The 20,426-nt window shown below is 43.2% G+C and overlaps 1 protein-coding gene across 2 annotated transcripts in view; it reads right to left on the reverse strand.

Annotated features, from left to right (window-relative positions):
- The window catches only part of FRY (FRY microtubule binding protein), a 251,531-nt gene extending 231,602 nt beyond the window's left edge, over positions 1 to 19,929 (reverse strand). The window contains exon 1 of one of the 2 annotated variants that reach the window (XM_071553058.1): positions 19,828 to 19,929. The gene's annotated coding sequence lies outside the window, so the exon portion shown is untranslated. Of the gene's footprint in view, positions 1 to 19,653; positions 19,731 to 19,827 lie in introns of those variants that run through there. The other variant, XM_071553050.1, reaches the window with a different exon arrangement.
- Positions 19,930 to 20,426: the final 497 nt, after the last annotated feature.

The following is a 20,426-nucleotide window of genomic DNA, read 5'->3' on the forward strand; positions in this document are numbered from 1 at the left end:
GCATGATGAACACTCACTATTGGCATTCTTTTGTTCAAATTGTAGAGCAATATTCTACAGCTGATCTTCAGGAGTGTGTGGTCATATCTAGTAAGCTGGAGTGGATTTATTTGCAATCGTCATTGAAAGAGAAATTTAGATCAACAACACACCCACCACAACCTGCACTATACACACTAATTAAAACTTAATTGAGTTTTCAGTTCTTTTAGAGAAGAAATGGCCACTTACTGGATGCAGTACCTCCTGGTTCTGACTTATAAGATGAAATAGAAGTTAAATCAAAATAAAATAGTTGAAACTTAATTAAACATAGCAACACTATCTATTTAAAGACAGATATGACTACACTCCAAATTTTAGGATGATTTTATTCTAAAAGATTACTTGTCATGATAACTGGACCTGGCCCAAACTGCTGTTAAAGCTTAATGCACTCAGTGATGCTAAACAGGATTGCTCTTTCCAGCAGCAGTGAGGACACAGACTAATTTAAAAGAGTTACAATACAGCAGCCTGTCTCTTAAAAGTTCATTTAATGATGTTCCTAGTCTCACCAAAAGCATCTCATGCCATAAAATTTCTGACCTTAATATTTTTTCTGAAGTATTTCTGAGGACTTATGTCAGAAATTAATAGGATTTTGTAGCTCTGGGATACTGTAACAGTTTTACAGCCTCTTATATGACAGAGGGTCTTGAGACAGTTTCCCACACAGGCATCCAGTGCTGCTTGAGATGCTGCAGCAAATCCTGCTCCACAAATGTCAGCTGGGGAGGATATAGGTCTCACATGGGTGAAACTGGAGTTACTCTTTCATGGCCTTGCTTGGGACAAAAAACATAAGGGACTGACCCTTAAATCTGCTCCCCTCACCACAAATACTGAAGGAATTTGAACATGCTTCAGGAAACGCCAATGTTTTTAAAGTATCTAAGCTGGCAAATAAACAGGCAGAGAGAGAGAAAAGCTATATGTTGTGTAAAAATTAAGGAGATTCCCTATAGAATTGCAGTACACAATATTACACCCTAGTTGATCACCAGAATGTGCATGGTTAGCAACTTTAGCTTTGGGTTTTAATTGACATCCTCACAGATAAAAGAATAAAAATAAGTATTTACACAGAGATGTCAGAGCCTTTTTCAGTTATGAAATGGAGGTCACATGCCAGTAACACTAAATACAGGAAGTCTCCAAATCTACCTTTAACTTCCATGGATTTATGCACAGCTATGGCAGATGAGAAATGGAAAATGAACTGCAATGGTTCCTGCCCTCTTTGAGAGTTATGTAAACTAAGCTGCTCAGTTTATTGAAAGTAGGCACACTGAAAACATGAAGTCACTCATGTTATGCCAGGACAGAAACCATGGACTGAAATAGGCTGATCTATCAGTCATGTCCAGAGTGTTTTTTTGGATTGTGCACTATCTACATACAACTCACTACATCAGGGAAGTTCATTAAATACATCAAAGATAACAGGCTGAATATCAGATAGGGCAAAAAATTTAGTGAGATGCAAGGATTGGTTATTAACACAACGCACACAGGCATAATGCATGGATTGTTCCAATATGTCCATAACAGTTTTTCACTCTGTGGATCTTCTCGCAGGGGCATTGCTGACAGGTCATAGTTGATTGAGCAAAAATTTTTAGCCATCAGAATTGCAAAGAAGCACCTATGGTGCTGAGGAACACCTGGGCATGCTCACTCTCCAACCCCTTATCAAAAACAACAAAAGAACTCCACTGTAGATCTGTGTCCAAAATGTCAACAACAATGAGCCAAATATTATTGCATAAAGAGAGCAAATCTACTATGGCAAAAGATTACAGCAAGGAGTCTTGATAGGCCAATACACCATCAATTCAGCTGCTTGTAACACTGGTTTAGTCAGCAAAAGGGATGCTCTTCCTGCAGCTACCATACTGTAGGAACAGAGCATCCTTTCCTTCACGGCTCTTTTGTTCTTAAAGCAGCCCGTCTGTGTTCAGTGACATGCTTCTACTTTGATCACAAGTAGAGACTGGAAAGCCACCAGAAGTGCTGACAACTTTGATGGTAATGCACTGGGACACTGGTCACTTCCACCCAGCTATTGTTGGTACTGGATCTTTGATGCCTATGAGCAGCTTCTACTTCAACAGTAATTGTAGGAATCACTAAACAGTGAACAAATGGCATCGTTAACCTTTCTTTCATCCTGAATAATGCAGGAATGATTTACAAAGTAAAATTGGATCCCTAACAAATAAAGCATATCTAAGAATACTTCAAAAGGCCATATGTTGGAATTAATTATATAAATCAATACTTTCTCTGTTAGTCTGTATACAGCTTCAAACACAGTATCTGTGTCACTTGCTGACAGAAAAAAAATATTCATGCATGCCGGGAGGAACAGGTTAAAAAGTGGAAGACTGGTGAGGAGGACTGTAAATTGCTCAAGTGACTTTGCAGCTAGCAATAACCCTTGATAAACCTTGTGTCAGCAGCAGGCCAGTGATTCCTCAGAATCGGACCAAAACACAGTCATGCCTGCATCTCCACTTGTTTGCCTCTGCCTGGGTACTGATTTAGGGATCCCCAAGTTAGGAAGGTCAATAAATTTATCCTCTTCATTCTAGCTGCAAGTCTGTGGTTGTTCCAGCTGCCTGTCAGTGTCAGCTCATACAATGTGGCATCGTGTGCAGATGCACAGCAGGAAGAAACTCTAAGAGATGATGGTGGTGACTCCTCAGCGACAGAGGTCTGAAATGAAGCTGGTATTTGTTCTAGCTAGGCTGCATCTCCAGCACTGATGTCTGCTTTGTACTACAGAGTGATGTATGGAATTATGAAGATTCCCCAGCCCAAAAATGGGCACAACTCTGCACTCCTCTCAATTCAGTCATTGCTTCCCATGGCCATTTGACAGAGGATACTGAGATGTTCTTCTGCTAAATAAAGGCTTGTAAGAAAACAGTGAAACGTGCTTCAAAAGCAGCAATGCGGGTTCATCACTCCTCTCTGTCAACAGCACCCTGCAGTGCAGAAGCTCACAGCAAAGAACACTTTGCCCACCCCTGCCCTCAAAAATTTAACTCTAAGCTTCACTAATCACAGAGTTCCCAATGAAAGGAACATGGGAGCTAGCAAAATAGCTCACACAAGTGCTACATCTAATCCAGCATGCTGTCTGTTCATTAGCCTGTAGCAGATGGTTTGACAGAAGGTGCAAGAAATTCGTCAGCGGGCAATTCTGGATTGTGAAAGAATCTTTTCAGTTGTTCCAACTAGTTTGCTTATATTTTGAAGTGCAAAGATTTACAGCAGAGAGCACTTCAAAAATACTGAAGTAATTTATATATTGTATGCATACATTACATTGAAGCATCTAATTTTTTATTGTAGAAATAACAGCACATTCTCACTGCTCAGGTATTTTTGTTGGTTAATTATATAAACTAATGACACATGATCTAAAAAGAACTTCTTGCATACTTGAAGATTTTTTACTTTAGTACATAGGCTTTAGTCTTCTGGCAAGAAAGGCTAGACAGAACACACAATTCCCTTTCCTCCTAAAGGGTAGTTTTCTGCATATAGTTCTAAGTGGAAGAAGTTGTAAAGGGCCAATCTTCTCAATCTTGCTTTATATGGTAGCCTTTTCAAAGCCTATTTATCATTGCTGCCAATCTCCAACTTCAGTATCTACTCTCTCAGCTGCAAATGGCTACACATCAGAGATCTTCATGTCTTTTCTGACAATTAATTCATATGGTAGGAACAGGGAAAAATTATTTCAGGGCCTAGCTTGTTTATCAAGCCATCAACACAGAGGAGTATTTACTCTGATGCCCCAATGGTGTGTAGATATTTTATTTTATTCACCTTTGCTGACAGAGTAGAACATAATATATGTCAACAGTGAATTTCACACAACACAAATTTACTCAGAATCTTCTGTAGTTTCCACTGAGCACAGCATCCTGCCATTCACAAGCATATCAACATTAACTTTTCCCCAGCTCTGTATCACGGTACTTTATATAAATAGGTAGCAGTTTTAACTATTGCCTTTTGCACTGTTTTACAAACACAGCTTTTATGATGATAATAAAATGCTAATCTATAGTTTTAATCTACTCTAACCACTACCGTAATAAAACAGTCCCCCAAACTGTATACAAAGAACTACCTGCCACAGCAACACTTGAATATGGCTTGCATGGCAGATTAAGGACATATCTATTCTTCCTCACCTCCCTGGGGGAAAAAACAACACATCACCCATGTGATTTATGTAGATCTTTGAAAATAACAGACAACCAGCTCAGCCATTTCCTCCTTTCCCTCACCTTTTAATAGTAGCAGAAATGAGAAGGAGAGTAATAATATTACAGATTACTTCTGACATCATTTGAATACTGCCCTTCCTCAGGTTGATTCAGTGGCCTAAGGACCATCAGACTTTCATCAGTCACAAAGTGTTCTAGAGTCCTGGAGGCAGCACTGTGGATCCTCCCAAGGGATGGGGAACATAATAAGATTGTTCAGAGAATGAAGACTCATTTGTGAACAGCTGGACTGTAGATTCTCTTACTATATACCTCAAAGCTAGGTATTAGCACGTGAATTACTAGAATTATTAAGGGAAAAAAGACTCCAAAGTAACACTTACCAGGCAGAAGAAAGAAACCAGTGATAGGAAAAAGGTAACATAGAAACCACTCTAAAGACAAAGAAAAATATCCAGTTACAGCAAGCTTCTCTTTCTGCAGTGTATTCCTCTCCACTGATAAGTTTGACCATATGAACTAAAGAAATCTTAGTCTTTTGCATTGTTATAATAAACAAATGCAATAAAAAAACCACCCACAGTCTTTAAATACACTTACAAATTGAAATTGTAAAATCAGTCAAAAAATTTAGTGGAGAGCTGACAAAAGCAAATCATGTCATCATGTTAAGTACTTGCATTCACAGAGAACTTTGTGCACTGTGTAATCTGTCAGATAAGAATATGCTCTTGACTCTTCCTCTAGGCTTCTTATTTGTGTAAATTGCACTAGCACTTTCAGCTGAAACCCAGTGAAGAATTTAAAGTCTTGCTTCCCTATTCCCCTTTATAAAAGAGAGAAAATAAGAAGGAAAGAACCCCCTCAACTATAGCTTTTGATCTCTGAGGCTGTATTTTATTAAAATACAAAAATAGGAACTTTAAGCAATATAATGGTGCACAAGAATTCAAGCTGGTTTGTTGCCAGTTGACTCTATTAAAAAAGCTCAAAACCAAATCTAACCCATAACTATGTCCCTGTGGGAAATATTTCTTCCTTTGGTCCTTATTTCCAGCCCATCAATCTTCAGCTGCTTCCCTGGGACAAAAATACTCAGAGTCTTCTCCAAGGACCAATAAATTGCTTAGAACAACTTCTTCTAAATAACATCACTAACAAATTGGTATTTGCATAAGCCTGTACAGCTTTAGCTCCCTAAAAACCTTTTACCAGAGAACAAAAGGCCAGACAAGGAGTCAGCCCAAGCACCAAAGCCCAGCTCTCCATACTGCTCACCACTCATCTTGCACTTGGATTTGAATTAAGTCCCTCTACAGCAGAGCAGCTCCAGACTGAGGTCAATTAGCAGCATGTCCAGGTCCAGACCTGTGGAGTCAGTGGTACAGAAGTAGCCTGGGAGGACTGACCTCTGCTGGAGGCAGACCCACGCTTCTCAGTCTCCCAACCTTTACCTGCACTTGGGCCTTCTCACTCGCTGCCTCCTTCCTCCTCTTTGTTACACCTCAGAAGCTGCTCCTGTGAGGATAACTGAGGTTCTCTCCTCCTTTCAGAGACATTCAGTTTGACCCAAAAGACAGCAGGCAGGGCTGAATATATAAGCAGCTGTTCTTTCATCCTTTTACAATTGCAGCATTTTCCAACAAAATACGGTAGGTATACAAAGAATAGAAACAAATAATGTATTTTTACCTTCTGAGATGACATTCGTAAGTATATTATGAACTGCAAGAGCAACATAAAATTAATTAGTTTTGTTCTGAAAGGCACCTGCCTGTGTTCTCATGAGACTACTGTAAATGGCATAGTCCTTTTGCTTGCCATGCTTAGACTGGGGAAGAAATACCACTGCAGCATTACTAAGCCTATGTGGTGACAGAAAGTCCTCTTTGTATAAATCTTCCAGTATTGTTCCTAAACAAGGAAAAGGACATATAAATTCTCATGTGGTTTTAACACTGCCTGCCCAGACTCAAAAGTTTTTTACTTTTTCTTCTCAAGAGGCAAACTTTGAGAAGTGAGGATTCAGGCCTAGGGGATTTACACCTATCAAATTAGTTAGAGCTAACAAATCATGCAATCAAATGTAAGAAGCTATTAAAAGAGTCAGCTTGACATGAAATAGAATAATGCAGACTCTTTTGAAGAATATATTCAAATCACTACATGCAGAGATATATGCTATACCTTGACTGGGACACGATGATTATCAAAAGGCTTTACCTGCCCTCACTTCTTTTTTTCCCATAAGCGGTAATTTCTCCCCCTTCATGCTTTATTATGCTCTTCATTCATCCCATCTCTGCCCAAATCTCATCCCCCCAATGCCTTCATATCAATACATCAGTTTTCCTTAAATCTGAAATGACATTTATTTTTGCAATCTTTGCTTTTCCCTTTATTACTCTCTCCAGGATTTCACTTTTCATCTCCTGTCTTTACAGTAAGACTAAACACTTGAGAATGTACACCATGTACAGTAACACTTAAAAATACTGCAAGGTTTATTGTGAATAATTATTATTGACAGAAAACAATGTTCTCTTCTTTATGCAATTGAAGAAACAAGATGTTGATTTTTAACTTGTCATATGACAGCTTCCTATTTGCAGGGTATGGATTAATTTTAAGATGACTTCTGTGATTTGACTTTTGGACAAGATTGCTAAATTGACACTGCAGCAGGCCACAATTGAAATAACACATCATAAAATCCACCTCTACTGAAACAGAGTCAAACATTGTGCCTGGAGTATGTGACTCCACAAGTATTTCTAGGAGAGGAAGCAGGAGCTTTATATTTACAGTATATGTTAAAGCTATTATTCGTGACAGGTGACATAACCCTGCACATGACTCTGCACTCCTTGTACAAACTCCTGCAGACATTCATGATATTAAGCTGTAAAATATACACTCCTCAAAATGTCTTGCCTTAATACACTGTAGCTATTACTGCTTTCAAAACATCCATGAAACCTTAGAATTTATGGGGGAAAAAAAAATGGGTCTGATATTCATTAAAAATAAGCCAGTATTTTTAGAAGTCTACTACTGACACTAGGCATTGCAAGAAACATTATGTAGTTTCAGCACATATTTTAAACTTCTCATTCACAAATAATTTTCTTTTTTGAGATATATCTCTTTAAGGAGAGCATCAGAATCCCAAGTGCTGCAGAATAATTAAAATACAGATTTCAGGTCTGCTTTGCTAAAGCTAAGAAGCTTATGTGATCACGAGGTCTGCAAACATCTCTCTCTTCCCCTCCCAACAGTTTGCAACCACTTGGCAGATATTACTGATTTTTGACAGGATAGCAACCTCAAAGGTAAATTGCTACATGCTTTACAGAAACAGATGGCCAAGTGAAGAACATGCTTCTGACAAACAGCTCAAATAAATGCCCTGAACGAGATAAAGGCTGGAGTGTGCATTCACATCATATTATACAACAGCAGAGCCCACGTGGAGAGAAACCTTACCATGCCTTCAATGTAATGAAACCATTGATCACAACCATCAGATGAACCACAAGATAAAAATACAGAAGAAAATGAGCTTTACTAACTCCAGACTTGACAGGAGGACACACTTGCTGGTAATGGTGACCACAGTTAATAAGGAGACAGATGAAATTGGCAAATATAATATGAAAGATGCAGATGATGTTATTTTATTTTTTATTTTAACTCTTCCAATAAATATTGTCTAATGAAACTATTAATAGCCAAAAAACCTCTTTCTCAGAACATGTATTGCTACAAATATCCCAAAAGAGCAATGCCTATAGCTTTTTATGTATATAAAATGTAGAATTTTCAGGTACTGAAAATATTAATTTGATAGTAACAAAGTTGAAAGTGCATCTATAGATTAACCAGATCCCCTACATAATTTCTGAACAATTCTGAGCATACAGCTTTCCTTCTAATTTATTTCAAAGCTCATCAGGCTGTTGGGGGAACAAAAACACCTGAGATTGAGTTGTCCTAGTTCAGCAGGAGGGACCAGTTAACACTGTGTGTGGGGTGATCAAAGCTGTGTATTCTACCCCCTCTATTCATTCCTCAAGGACAATGGGCCATTAGCAGCAGCTGCCCAGGGAGTCATTATCACCTTCACACCCAGCCTGAGGGGGGCAGAGCTGCTAATGGGCCATCAACAGTTCAATACCCCCTGGCTCCCAGAGTTAATCACCCATTGTGTGAGTCCCCGCCCAGGGGGAGGGACTGGATGCTCCCTGAGGGTACATAAGTAGTGGGTAAGAAGACCTTGGGAACTTCTTATCAGATCCAGAGGAGCAGCAGGACCTCGACAGGAGGAGATCACCGGTCTCAGCCAGACTACAGCCCTCGCCTGCACCAACAGGTTTTTCATTTCCTTTTGCTCTGGATTTGGCGGAGCCACAGGGGCTCTCAGCACAAGGGCAAACAAACCCCCTTGGGTTTGTGCCCCAGGACACTGGGTTATACTGCTGGGTTTTTGTGAGTTGAAAGCAATTTCCCTTTTGTGTCAGTGTATGTATTGTAATATTATTATTAAATTTTAGCTCTGACTTATAATCTCTCTCGTGGTAAGTTCATTTCCCCTGCTGGTTCGCCTTTAAACCAGCACATCTTTTGGCACCCAACGTGGGGCCACGAGAGAGAAGTCAGAAACACCATTTCATTTTGTGTATTTGGATGCAGAAACTCCCTGACTACCATGTTGCTTGATGTATTCATGTGGATGGTGTATCTGGGCCTGTTCATATTTCAACACATGGGGAACCATTTGCCTTTTTTGATTCTCTCTTTAATACCAGGGAGAAGGATCAAAATTGCTTTATTAATATACTATGTTTATGTTGTCATAACATCAGAAGCAGTGAATTTCATTGTCAATGTATATTCAGTCTGGTGTGCCTGTCCTGGTTTGGGTTGTTACCTCTGGGGTCTCATTAAAAAATTGCACCCAGACTGTGGGGAAAACAGGCGGAGATGGTTACTTCCACCTTTTCACCTCTGCTACAACAATCATTGAAAATATTGAGCTTCCTTTTGATGTTAGGGACAGCATAATCTTACTGTTAGTGCTGTTAGTGTTGTTTTGTCTCCTCTGTACTGTATACACCATGTTTAGGGTCAGAACTGGGCTTTCTAAGGAGGCTTGCTGGAGGCCTGCCCTGGGAGCGGATGATCATAGAATCGATTGGGTTGGAAAAGACCTCCAAGACCATCGAGTCCAACCCTTGGTCCAACTCTAGTCCATTTACTAGATCATGGCACTCAGCGCCACATCCAATCTGCGTTTAAAAATCTCTAGGGATGCTGAATCCACCACCTCTCTGGGCAGTGGTATTTCATCACCTGCAGAGAGACTGAAGTCATGCTCTTTCCCAGCAATACTTAGGCTGTCAGTCTCAACAAGGAAGCCTGTTTCTACTGTAGAAGAAAATTAGTTTGCTTTCTGAAAGCATTAGTTTTTATTTCCTTTATCCTAAGTACAAAAGTATACAGCACTTTTTCCAAAGAACAATAGCATCTATTAAAAATATTTTTGCTTTTCACATAGAGTTAGATTTTAAGTAAAGACATCTGAAAGAAAATATTAAGTAATAAAAAGGATGTAGCAGCTGATTTCATTAATTGGAAAAAAAAGCCCCACCCAAACTCCACTGTATTGTTTTTATACAGCTTGTCAGGGACACACAAGAATCACAGTGAAAGTCCAGCAGTTAATGAATAGAGGTGTTCTGTTTCCAAATAAAGCCTTCCACAAGTTGAGATAAAGATTCTTTTTCAGGAAAATATTGTGCAAAGAGCCTATCTTAGAAAACCAAGTCCCATCTAAATAAGAATACATCTATTATTTAATTTAGAAGAAAACAACAAACAGCCTATAGCATTGTTAATGTCTTCCACTCTCTTACACACACAGTATCCAGAAAAGTTCCAATCCTACTCCAGAGAGGTGCTCCAGCTTGGAACACCATGCCAAATTTGTATGCCCTGTCATGGCGTGGTATGAAGGTCTTGTAATCGCTGCTCCCAGAAAGCCAGGTACTATGATGCAAAGAAGAAAATAAACCCACATCCTAACACTCATATACAATGACAACTGACACTTGTATTTGAACTCCTTTCAAAGCACTCTAATTATCTCTGCTCTTGCGTAACTGAAAGAAAATAAAAAGCTCCACCATGAAGCATGGGCTAATATTTTATAGACATTAGTAACACTATTTGTAATATCATATGCTTTGTTTCAGCTCATTTCAAATATGATGAAAGATTTATGAGAATTTTTTTCTTCTTAAGTACAAATTTCCAAGACCTGAGTCTTAAGTATGAGAGTAAACATCTACTATATTTTTATCTCTACTTTGAGACATTTGCCTAAAACATCTAAGGAGATTTCTTGGTTGATGTGAGTAACATAACAAAAAGTCAATGAAAGCTATGATTCTTACCAAGACTATATTGGGAAAGAAACTTCAGTTACCAGGGACAGAAATCCAGATTTTAAATTTAGTTCTCACCTCCTGTGACTGTAGTCACCAGAAATTCTCCCATCGTTTCTCCAGCCTCACACTGCCATCTATAGCAGTCTGGTGCTTGCAGCAATGATGCAAGCAGCGATCAGAACAGAACGTGTGTTGTGTTGCAAATATAAAGCATTCTGTGAAAAACAGGTTTGGATCATACATTAGTACAAATATTAGCAACCAATCACTTCAACCGGTGGAGTTGGCCTGGGATTAACACAGGCAGCCTACAGATTTCTAGTTTAGGAGAGGTAACCCTTGAGCAGGAGCAACAGCACTCCTTTCAGGGCCAGTCTGGTGTATGTATGTAAACCATGGATTTCTTCACTGAAAGGAGAAATGTAAAGCCATCCACTTCACACAAAAGCTGAAGGATCACCAATTTGGAATAGCACTATCTACAATTTCCATCAAAGTTAAAACACCTAAATTCTCAAACATAGTGTGGAGCCTGTCAGGAGCTTGTGGTAAGTACTGAAAAATTTCACCATTTTGAAACCCTTCACAGGGCTGCATGTGAAATCTATAAAGTTCAGGAAAGCCAGAAAAAATTCCTAAGCAATAATATAATGAAATTTATGCTTAGACTCCCAGATATTCACTGAATAATACTGACTGGTGCCATTCTATCACAGAGTAACAAGTTCATAAATGCATACTCACAGCAGGCAACTTAACAGAAGCCATCAACATCAAGAATCCAACAGTATTTAGATACAGGCTCTTATAATAAATGGGAGATGATAAGCATCCCACATTCAAGATGATGCTAATAATGGGATTGAGCACTATTTAGAAACAGACTGTACGATAATAATGCTATTTCCCCCCATTTATAAGTCAAGCTCGTAGCTCAGGAGACTCAGGTAAGTATGTATCAGGTTAGACTTCTTTGTTGTTTGTTGATGCTGTTTATATATAAAATACTTAAATACTCACTAGGACAGCTGTTGGAACACAGAACTTCACAAGTTTTCCAAGGCCAAAATAAAAGACCTAACTAACAAGTACAGGTATGATCTCTGTGTCAAGTCCACAGCGGAGGCTGAGAGATACACACCACAGACTATCCTACAAACTGGTGGTAATGAATTCTCTGAGAAGCAGTTTCTGTTCCAGACCTTGCTCCAACACAAACAGAAAAGGAATCTGCAACCGGGCAGGTTTCACACCCAGATGAGTGTTGTCACCACTGCAGTTCAAAATACAAGCATGTGGGCAGAAGCACCTCTTTTTCCAGAATGTCACATTCGCCCTAATCATTGATTCCAGTGGAAAGGATCAAGTAATTTTGGCCTTAGTCTATAAACAATCTGGCAATAAGCAAGCAAATAAAACACCTGCACAAAGTAAGCTGCCCCCAAATTAGCCACAGATCTGAACTGGTTACTTATATCAGCAACAAGTATGTCCAAAATTATCATAATTATGCATAATAACAGCTGAATAGGCTATTAAACATTATTCAAGTTTTAAGCCAATTCCAAACTACAAAGCACAAGATTCACCTCGAAGATGCAAATTCTCTCACATCTGTTCTTACAATTCCCTCTGAAGCATCTTTTATTAGTTATTGTCACAGACCCCAGATTTAATTTAGCACAGCCAGTTCAACATTCAGCCCTCCAGGCCATAAAACTGAAAGCATGTGAGCTGCACTATGAAATTCTGTCCTACAACAATAATGTTAAAGCCAGTGACTGCCTTTCTGTACTCACGATAAGCAAACTGTTCATGAGTCTAACAAGTGCATTCCTGGTTTTATATTTTTGTCCAAATTCAAACTGAAATTCATTATATGAATCACTGCTACCCTGATCTGCTTGCAGATATAGGATGATCTCCTATTCCAAGATTTTGATCTTAACAGTTCAAGATAAACTGTTTTTCAAACTATGCAAATCATTCTCAAATACTGTGAAATCAAATAAAGCCTTTACACCTTCAAAAAAAGTTTGACTTTATGGAACTGCAATGTGTCATTATTTATTTTATCGTAATAACACGCTAGCAGGAGGTTAATACAGACTGGGAAAAGCGTAAACAGACTATGCAGTCTGCTTTTGAAATAGAAACTATCCTTGTAAAAGCCCTAAAATATTTGTAGTGGCAAAATTTAAAATCTCAAGTCATTATCCAGAGTTCAGGGAGCATGCAGAAGAGTTTTATAAATGTCAAGAATATCTAAGAGTGACATCATCATCATCATCATCATGGCTAGGCTTCACGAACGAAGATTTGAGAAGGGCACTACCCACACTTGCTGCAAGCGTGCTGGTGGCTAAAAAGGCCGATACAGGATAGGCAGGTCCGGTCACAAAAGGCATAGAGGAACGTCTCCCTAGGTGACACTGGCAAGGAACAGTTCTTTCTGTGTTGTCTTTTCTCCTCAAGACTGACTCTCCGTGCATTCTCAAAGGAAGCAGCAGCGTCGTGAATGGTGTGTCTCCATGAATCCCGATTGGAGGCTAGAGTGGACCATTGGTGGCAGTCAATATGGCCAAGGCTGAGGTGTTGTTTCAGGGAGTCCTTGTATCTCTTCTTCGGGGCTCCTCTCTTGCGGCAGCCGGTGGCGAGTTCACCATAGAGCACAATCTTCAGAAGGCGGTGATCCTCCATCCTGGAGACGTGCCCTGCCCAGTGCAGCTGCGTTCTCATCAGCACGGCCTCGATACTGCTGACCCCTGCCTGTTCAAGAACAGACACATTGGTCACGTAATCAGACCAGTGGATGTTTAGGATTGAACGGAGGCAGCGCTGATGGAAGCGTTCGAGAAGCCGCAGGTGATGGCGGCAGATGACCCAGGATTCAGACCCATATAAAAGAGTAGACAGTACAATGGCTCTGTAGACACTGATCTTAGTACTTTTCTTCAGGTGTTTATTAGACCAGACTCTTTTATGGAGTTTTCCGAAGGCTCTGTATGCCTTTGCCAGCCTGTTGTCTATTTCTTTGTCAATCTTACCGTCTGAGGAAATGATACTTCCCAGATAGGTGAACTGCTAGACTGACTTAAGCTCTGAATTGCCTATGGTGATGTGAGGATGATGGAAGACTTCTTGAGGTGCAGGTTGGTAGAGAACTTCCGTCTCCTTCAGGCTGACTTCCAGCCCAAAAAGCTCAGCAGCCTCTGCAAAGCAGGATGTTAAGCGCTGCAGAGCTGCTTCTGTGTGAGCAATGAGGGCGGCATCATCAGCAAAAAGCAGCTCACGGACAAGGTGATTCAGGGTCTTGGTGTGGGCCTTCAGTCGCCTTAGGTTGAAGAGGCTTCCATCAGTACGATATCGGATGTAGATGCCGTTTTCTTCATTGAGGTCTGCTGTGGCTCTTTGGAGCATCATGCTGAAGAAGATTGTGAATAGAGTTGGTGCAAGAATGCAACCTTGTTTCACACCATTGGTTATTGGAAAGGGTTCAGAGAGTGCATCGCCATATCTGACTTGTCCACGCTGATCCTCATGTAGCAGGATGATCATTTTGAGGAACTTGGGGGGACATCCTAAACGTTCCAAGATCTGCCACAGGCCTTTTCTGCTCACAGTGTCGAAAGCTTTGGTGAGGTCAACGAAGGTTACATAGAGACCTTCGGTCTGTTCCCTACACTTCTCTTGCAGTTGTCTGAGAACAAACACCATGTCTGTGGTGCTCCTATTGGCTCTGAAACCACACTGGCTTTCAGGTAGATCTTCTGCAATAGTGGGTACTAATCTGTTCAGAAGTATTCTTGCAAGGATTTTACCAGCAATGGAGAGCAAAGTAACACCTCGGTAATTTGAGCAGTCTGATTTTTCTCCTTTCTTCTTGTACAGGGTGATGATGACTGCATCACGCAGATCTGGTGGTAGTTCCCCTTGTTCCCAGCAATGCACAACAAGCTCGTGGAATTTGGCATGGAGTGCTTAACCTCCATGCTTCCAGATTTCAGGTGGAATTCCATCAACCCCAGCTGCTTTGCCAGTTTTCACCTGTTGTATGGCCTGGAGTATCTCTCCCATAGTAGGGGCTGCATCCAATTCATGTTTCACCGCTTGTTGTGTAATGTGCTGAATTGCTGAGCCTTGGACTACACGGTTGGCACTGAAGAGAGTCTGAAAGTGCTCAGACCATCGGTTCAGGATGGAGGTTTTATCTGTCAGAAGCAGTTGACCATCTGCACTGAGTAGGGGCCTCTGAACCTGGTGTGTGGGTCCGTACACTGCTTTCAGGGCCTCATAGAATCCTCTTTGGTCATCCAAATCTGCGCATAGTTGTGTCTTTTCTGCTAGGTCGAGCCACCATTTGTTCTGGATGTCTCGAAGTTTCTGTTGGAGCTTACTGCATGCAAGACGAAAGGCGGCTTTTTTTATATGGCAAGATGGCTGAGCAAGGTGTGCTTGGTGAGCAGTTCTCTTCTTCTTCAGCAATTCCTGGATCTCTTGACTGTTCTCATCAAACCAGTCTTTGTTTTTCTTGGAGGAGAACCCTAGGGACTCTTCAGAGGACTGCAGGATGCAACTTTTAATATGTTGCCAAAGCGCTTCAGGAGAGGGATCTATGAGATTATCTTTAAGTCTAGTTTGAAGGTTTCCCTGGAAGCTGTCTCTCACTGTGGCTGTTTGAAGATTGCTGACTTGGAGCCTCCTCCTTGGAATGCCGCCTCTCTTAGGTTTGGGCTTGAAGTGGAGGTTAAGTTTGCAGCACACAAGGCGGTGGTCTGTTTGACATTCTGCACTCGGCATCACTTGAGTATGACGGACATCACTGACATTTCTCTGTTGTACTAAGATATAGTCAATGAGGTGCCAGTGCTTGGATCGAGGATGCATCCAGGTTGTCTTCAGGCTGTCTTTCTGTTGAATGACAGTGTTGGTGATGGTGAGCTGCCGTTCTGCGCAAAACTCTAGCGGGAGGCGTCCGTTGTCGTTGCAGTTTCCAACGCCATGCTTGCCCAGGACTCCTTTCCAGGCTTCAGAATTCTTACCTACTCTGGCGTTGAAGTCACCAAGGATTATGATCTTATCATCTGCAGGAACATTTTGGGTGAGGCGGCGCAGGTCTGTGTAGAATTTGTCTTTTTCCGCTGGGTCAGCTTAGAGAGTTGGGACATATACGCTAAAAAGAACAACATGTTGCTTGTTGTGTAGAGGGAGGCGTAAGGACATAATGCAATCGGAGTGACCTGTCGGCAGATTTTCAAGTTTGGAGGCAATGGAGTTTTTAATCACGAAGCCAACTCCTGAAAGGTGTCTTTCGGTTTTGGGTTTGCCTGACCAGTAGAGTGTGTAGCCAGCACCATGTTCTTTAAGGCTGCCTTCCTCATGAAGATGAACTTCACTGAGAGCAGCAATGTCAATGTTGAGCCGTGACAGTTCGTGGGCAATTAGAGCAGAATGACGCTCAGGACGTCCACTATCACCAGTATCAAGCATGGTTCTGATGTTCCAACATGCGAGTGTTAGTTTGAGCACACCTTTGCAGGCAGGTGTATGCCTTTGAAATCTCTTTGTTTTTGTTTGACCGCATGGAAGATGCCGGTTGGCCGCGGTTATCCAACCGGGTGTGGAGATGAGCTTTGTTTAGGCCACCTTTGCTAGGCCCCTCTCCATGTGGAGCAAGCAGTGCTGTCCCTAGAAAAGGCTGCTTGGTCATTCAGGATGCTGCCGCAAGAGACTGTCATCTCCGGGGTCAAGTCTCTAATGACCCATATCCTGAACCGCCTGCATGCACGGTTGGGTCTGCGGCTTCCAGCTGCTTCCTGTCACCTGCCGTTTTCGACCCTCACCTGTCGCTACAGGGCTTTGCAATGTGGGTAAACCCTTCGAGCCTGCGCAATGGATTTTTTAGGTGAGGCACAGCGTGCACAGAACTGGCCCCACCCTTTACTCCTAAGGTTCATCTGCCACGGCCTAGTGAGCTTGGACGGTGACAGCGAATACCTCAGGACGTAGGTTTGGTTAGAGTATCCTTCTCTTAGATGGATGGCCTTACAGGCCTAAACGAGTTCCATCTGCCCGGGTTTGGGGTTGGAGTTGTCCTTCTCCTAGGATGGTTGCCAGACGGCTAGCAAGCCCATCCTGCCCGTGGACACACTTTGTCTGACCCTTCAGCTGAGACCTGTCTGGCATGGGAGACCCTACTGGCGGCACAAACCACCTCCAGCATAGCTCTCAACCTCATGAGGGCATGCAAGCTTCTCCCCCGCGACAAGGGGCTGTCCCCGGAGAAATAAGAGTGACATAGGACTAAATAAAATAATATAAAACAACACTACACTAAAAAACCCACACCCTTCCCCCCCAAAACACCCAAAACAAAACCCAAATACAAACAAACAAACAAAAAAACCCAAACCGAAACATACATTTGATTTCTTCCTGAATGGAAGCTCACTACAATGAGTACAAGCCAGAGTGTAAGTACCTCAGGTGTTCCCATCGTTATAAAATGGCAGCTGCTATGTGGAAAAGTAAGTTAAATTATTTATCAAACATCTCTAAATATCATCAAATTCAGTGCTGCCAGTCATTCAAACAGCTTCTAATCAAATATTTGATATGGCTCTAATGGAGAGCATCAGTTATTCAAAAGTATTTGCTACTAAGAAGCATCATACTAATATTTTGAAATTTTACCCAGACACATCCAGAAGTGACATACTATGAGTCACATTACAAATATGTCCCCCTGCTTTTATCAGCAACATCCAAGAATTTATTCAAATTAAGAAACAAATAATTCTGGCAGTCATATGTCACAGGGGGCAACATGCAGGTTTTTATTCCACATGGCCTAAACCCTGCCTGCTGGACAAAAAAAATTAAAAAAAAAGTACCCACATCATTTCCCAACATCAACAGCATCATAAATACCAACCAAGACTTCTCCAGAGCATTAAACAATGCCTACATAGTACAAAGGCAACTTCTCAGTAATAACAGTTTGTACTGTATTGTTCAAGGCACATTCCTTCTTGAGGAAAATCTACATGACAACTAAGGCCAAAAAGCTTTCCTTCTATTAAAATGAGTAGACTCTGTCACTCCAAGAGACTATTTGACACTGCTGATGGTAAATTGACTGTAGCAAAAGCTGGGAGCAAACTGCCTCAAATGCAGAGATAAGTAAATTATTAAATACATTTATTTGATTTCAGTAAAACACTAAGTAATAGCCTTTATAAGGTGTTTATTCATGTTAATATGCTAATCTGCTATTAACCACATTCAAAAAAATAGGAAATGTTAAGCAAATGCTTAGGGAGAATAAATTTGTGATTTACGAGAATAAAATCTAGCAATTATACTCAGAATGATGCCATGAAACAATCAGTTCTTTGGTCCTAAACACTTGCATGGTTACTGCTAGCTTCTAAAACTACAGGTGTACATGACTACAATCACCCATTGATGGATGTGACATGCACAGCGGCAGGGTAAGAGCAAACACAAATTGCAACACAGGAAATTGCCAACAGGTTAAAAAAAAAATTCATCGCAGAGGTGGTCAGACACCAACACCACCTCGATCACAGAGACTGTAATCTTCATTCTTGGAGATACTCAAAACTCATTTGAGCAACATTATCCAACTGGACCTGCTTTGACTGTTGGGGCAGGACAAGGTAACATCCAGAGGTCCTTTCCAATCTAAAATACTCTATGACTCAGTGCTTTTTTCTTAAAGTTCCTTTCCCTGTAGGGGATATACTTGTTCATTTTCATCTACACTTCATTTTACCCAAATATCCCATGTATCTGTAGGGGTTTTTAAATAAAAATCAGAATTCTACTTTGTGAGCAATCATGATTACACATTTGGTGCAGTAAGACCCACTTATTTAATGGTAGTTCCATCACCAGAGTCGGCTGACATACACTAGCTAAAACAAAAGCAAAAGAGTCATCTACAAAGTAATAAACAGCTCCCATCCTTCCAGCCCATTATCACTCCTTCAGCCTGCATCACCCACATGCTGCAGGTGTTCCAGAGAGAAGTGACAGGGCAGAAAATGAAGGACAGGCTAAAAAAGCTCGAGTGACCTCTAAAAAGTATTGCATGGATCAGGAGCGTATGTACATCAGACCTCGCGTCTCACACTGGAGACACACTGTGCAGGAGAACGCCATGAGTACCTTTGTTCACATGTTTAAGGGGTGACCTTAATGAAAACACAGCGAAAGCATCCTCTGTGCACCTGTGGATATAACCCGTCCCACAGCTGCCTGTACCACTGAAACAATTTTTTTTTCTCTAAAAAAATGGCTTTTTTTAAAAAAGAATCCCCAAACCACATCGCTCCACGAGGCCTCCAGAGCCAGTTTCTTTCCCACTCCTTAAATAAGAACGGTGCTATTTTTAAGGCGCATTGTGATGGGAGGCACATCTAAAAATAAGTTGGCCGGCGCTCTGCGGGCCAGTGTGGCTCCGCACGCCCGTGCCCGGCGGGGCAGCCCGCCCGGTCCCGGGGCCGCCGGGGCAGGGAGGGGGCCAGGGCGGCAGGTGGGGCGGCGGCTTTGTCTGCCATCGGGGCTGCGCGGCGGCGGCAGCGCGCCCAGGCTCCGCGGGGGAGGCGCAGGGACACGGGCGGGCGACGGAGTGCAATGGGAAGCCACCATCTCCCCGGCATCCCCGAAACTTTCCTTCGGGCCGCCGCCAGCCCCGGAGCGGAGCCGGGGACTGCCCGCCCGGTGTCCGCCCGGTGTCCCCGCCTCTCCCCTCGCCCGCCGGGGCGCGGCCGAGCGCCGCCCCCCCGCTCCGGCCGCCCGCCCGCCATCCGCCGCGGGCGCGCCGAGCTCCGCCGCCCGCTCTGCTCCGCTCCCCTGCCCGCAACGCCGCCGCTCGCCCGCTCACTCACCCGCGCCCGGCGAGCGCAGCCACCCGCGTCTCCTTCCCTCGCTCCCTCCCTCCTGTCAAGTTGAGCCCGGCCTCTTTCCCTCCCTCCCTCCGCCCGGCCCCTCCTTCGCGACCGGGAGCCGCCGCCACCGGCCGGGCCCTCCCCCAGCGCAGCCGGGCCCCACCCCGCTCCCACCTGGGTCCTGCCGCCGCCGGCGCCGCGGAGGCAGCGGGGGAAGAAGGGGAAGGCGGAGGCGGCTCCGGGCAGCCCCAGCCGGCGGCGAGATCGCACCGCCCCTCCCGGCGCTCCTTGGGCTCCTCCCCGCCGGGACGCCCCGGGAGGCGAGAGAGGCGGAGGGTCGGGCTGGGCTGGGCTGGGCTGGGTTGGGCGCAGGCCGGGGATGGCAGCGTTCTGCCGCCCGGGGAGGCACGGAGCGACCGGAGTCGCGGCGGCAAAGCGAGGCAGCTTTCCCGGGAGAGGCGGCCGGGTTCGCGCCTGGGGAGGAGGTGTCAGGAACCCGGCGGTGGGGCTGTGGAGCCTGGCTGGCAGCGTCCGGAGTGGCTGCAGGCCGGGCGGGTTCCCTCCGTGTCACACGATCCCAGCGCCGCTGTCCGCAGCGAGTGCCCCGGGTCGGATAGCCCCGCTCGGGAGCAGGGATGCTCCGTGTGCCAAACAGAAAGGAGGGTGTAAAACGGGGGGGATTTCCAGAGGAACGGCAGTGCGGGTAGTATCTGACAGCAAGGAGGTCTTAAACTGAAGTCCTGGTTGGAGTGCGGGTCTAAAATGAGCCGGAA

This window comes from Pithys albifrons, chromosome 1 (genome assembly GCF_047495875.1).
Source record: "Pithys albifrons albifrons isolate INPA30051 chromosome 1, PitAlb_v1, whole genome shotgun sequence".
NCBI lineage: Eukaryota > Metazoa > Chordata > Aves > Passeriformes > Thamnophilidae > Pithys > Pithys albifrons.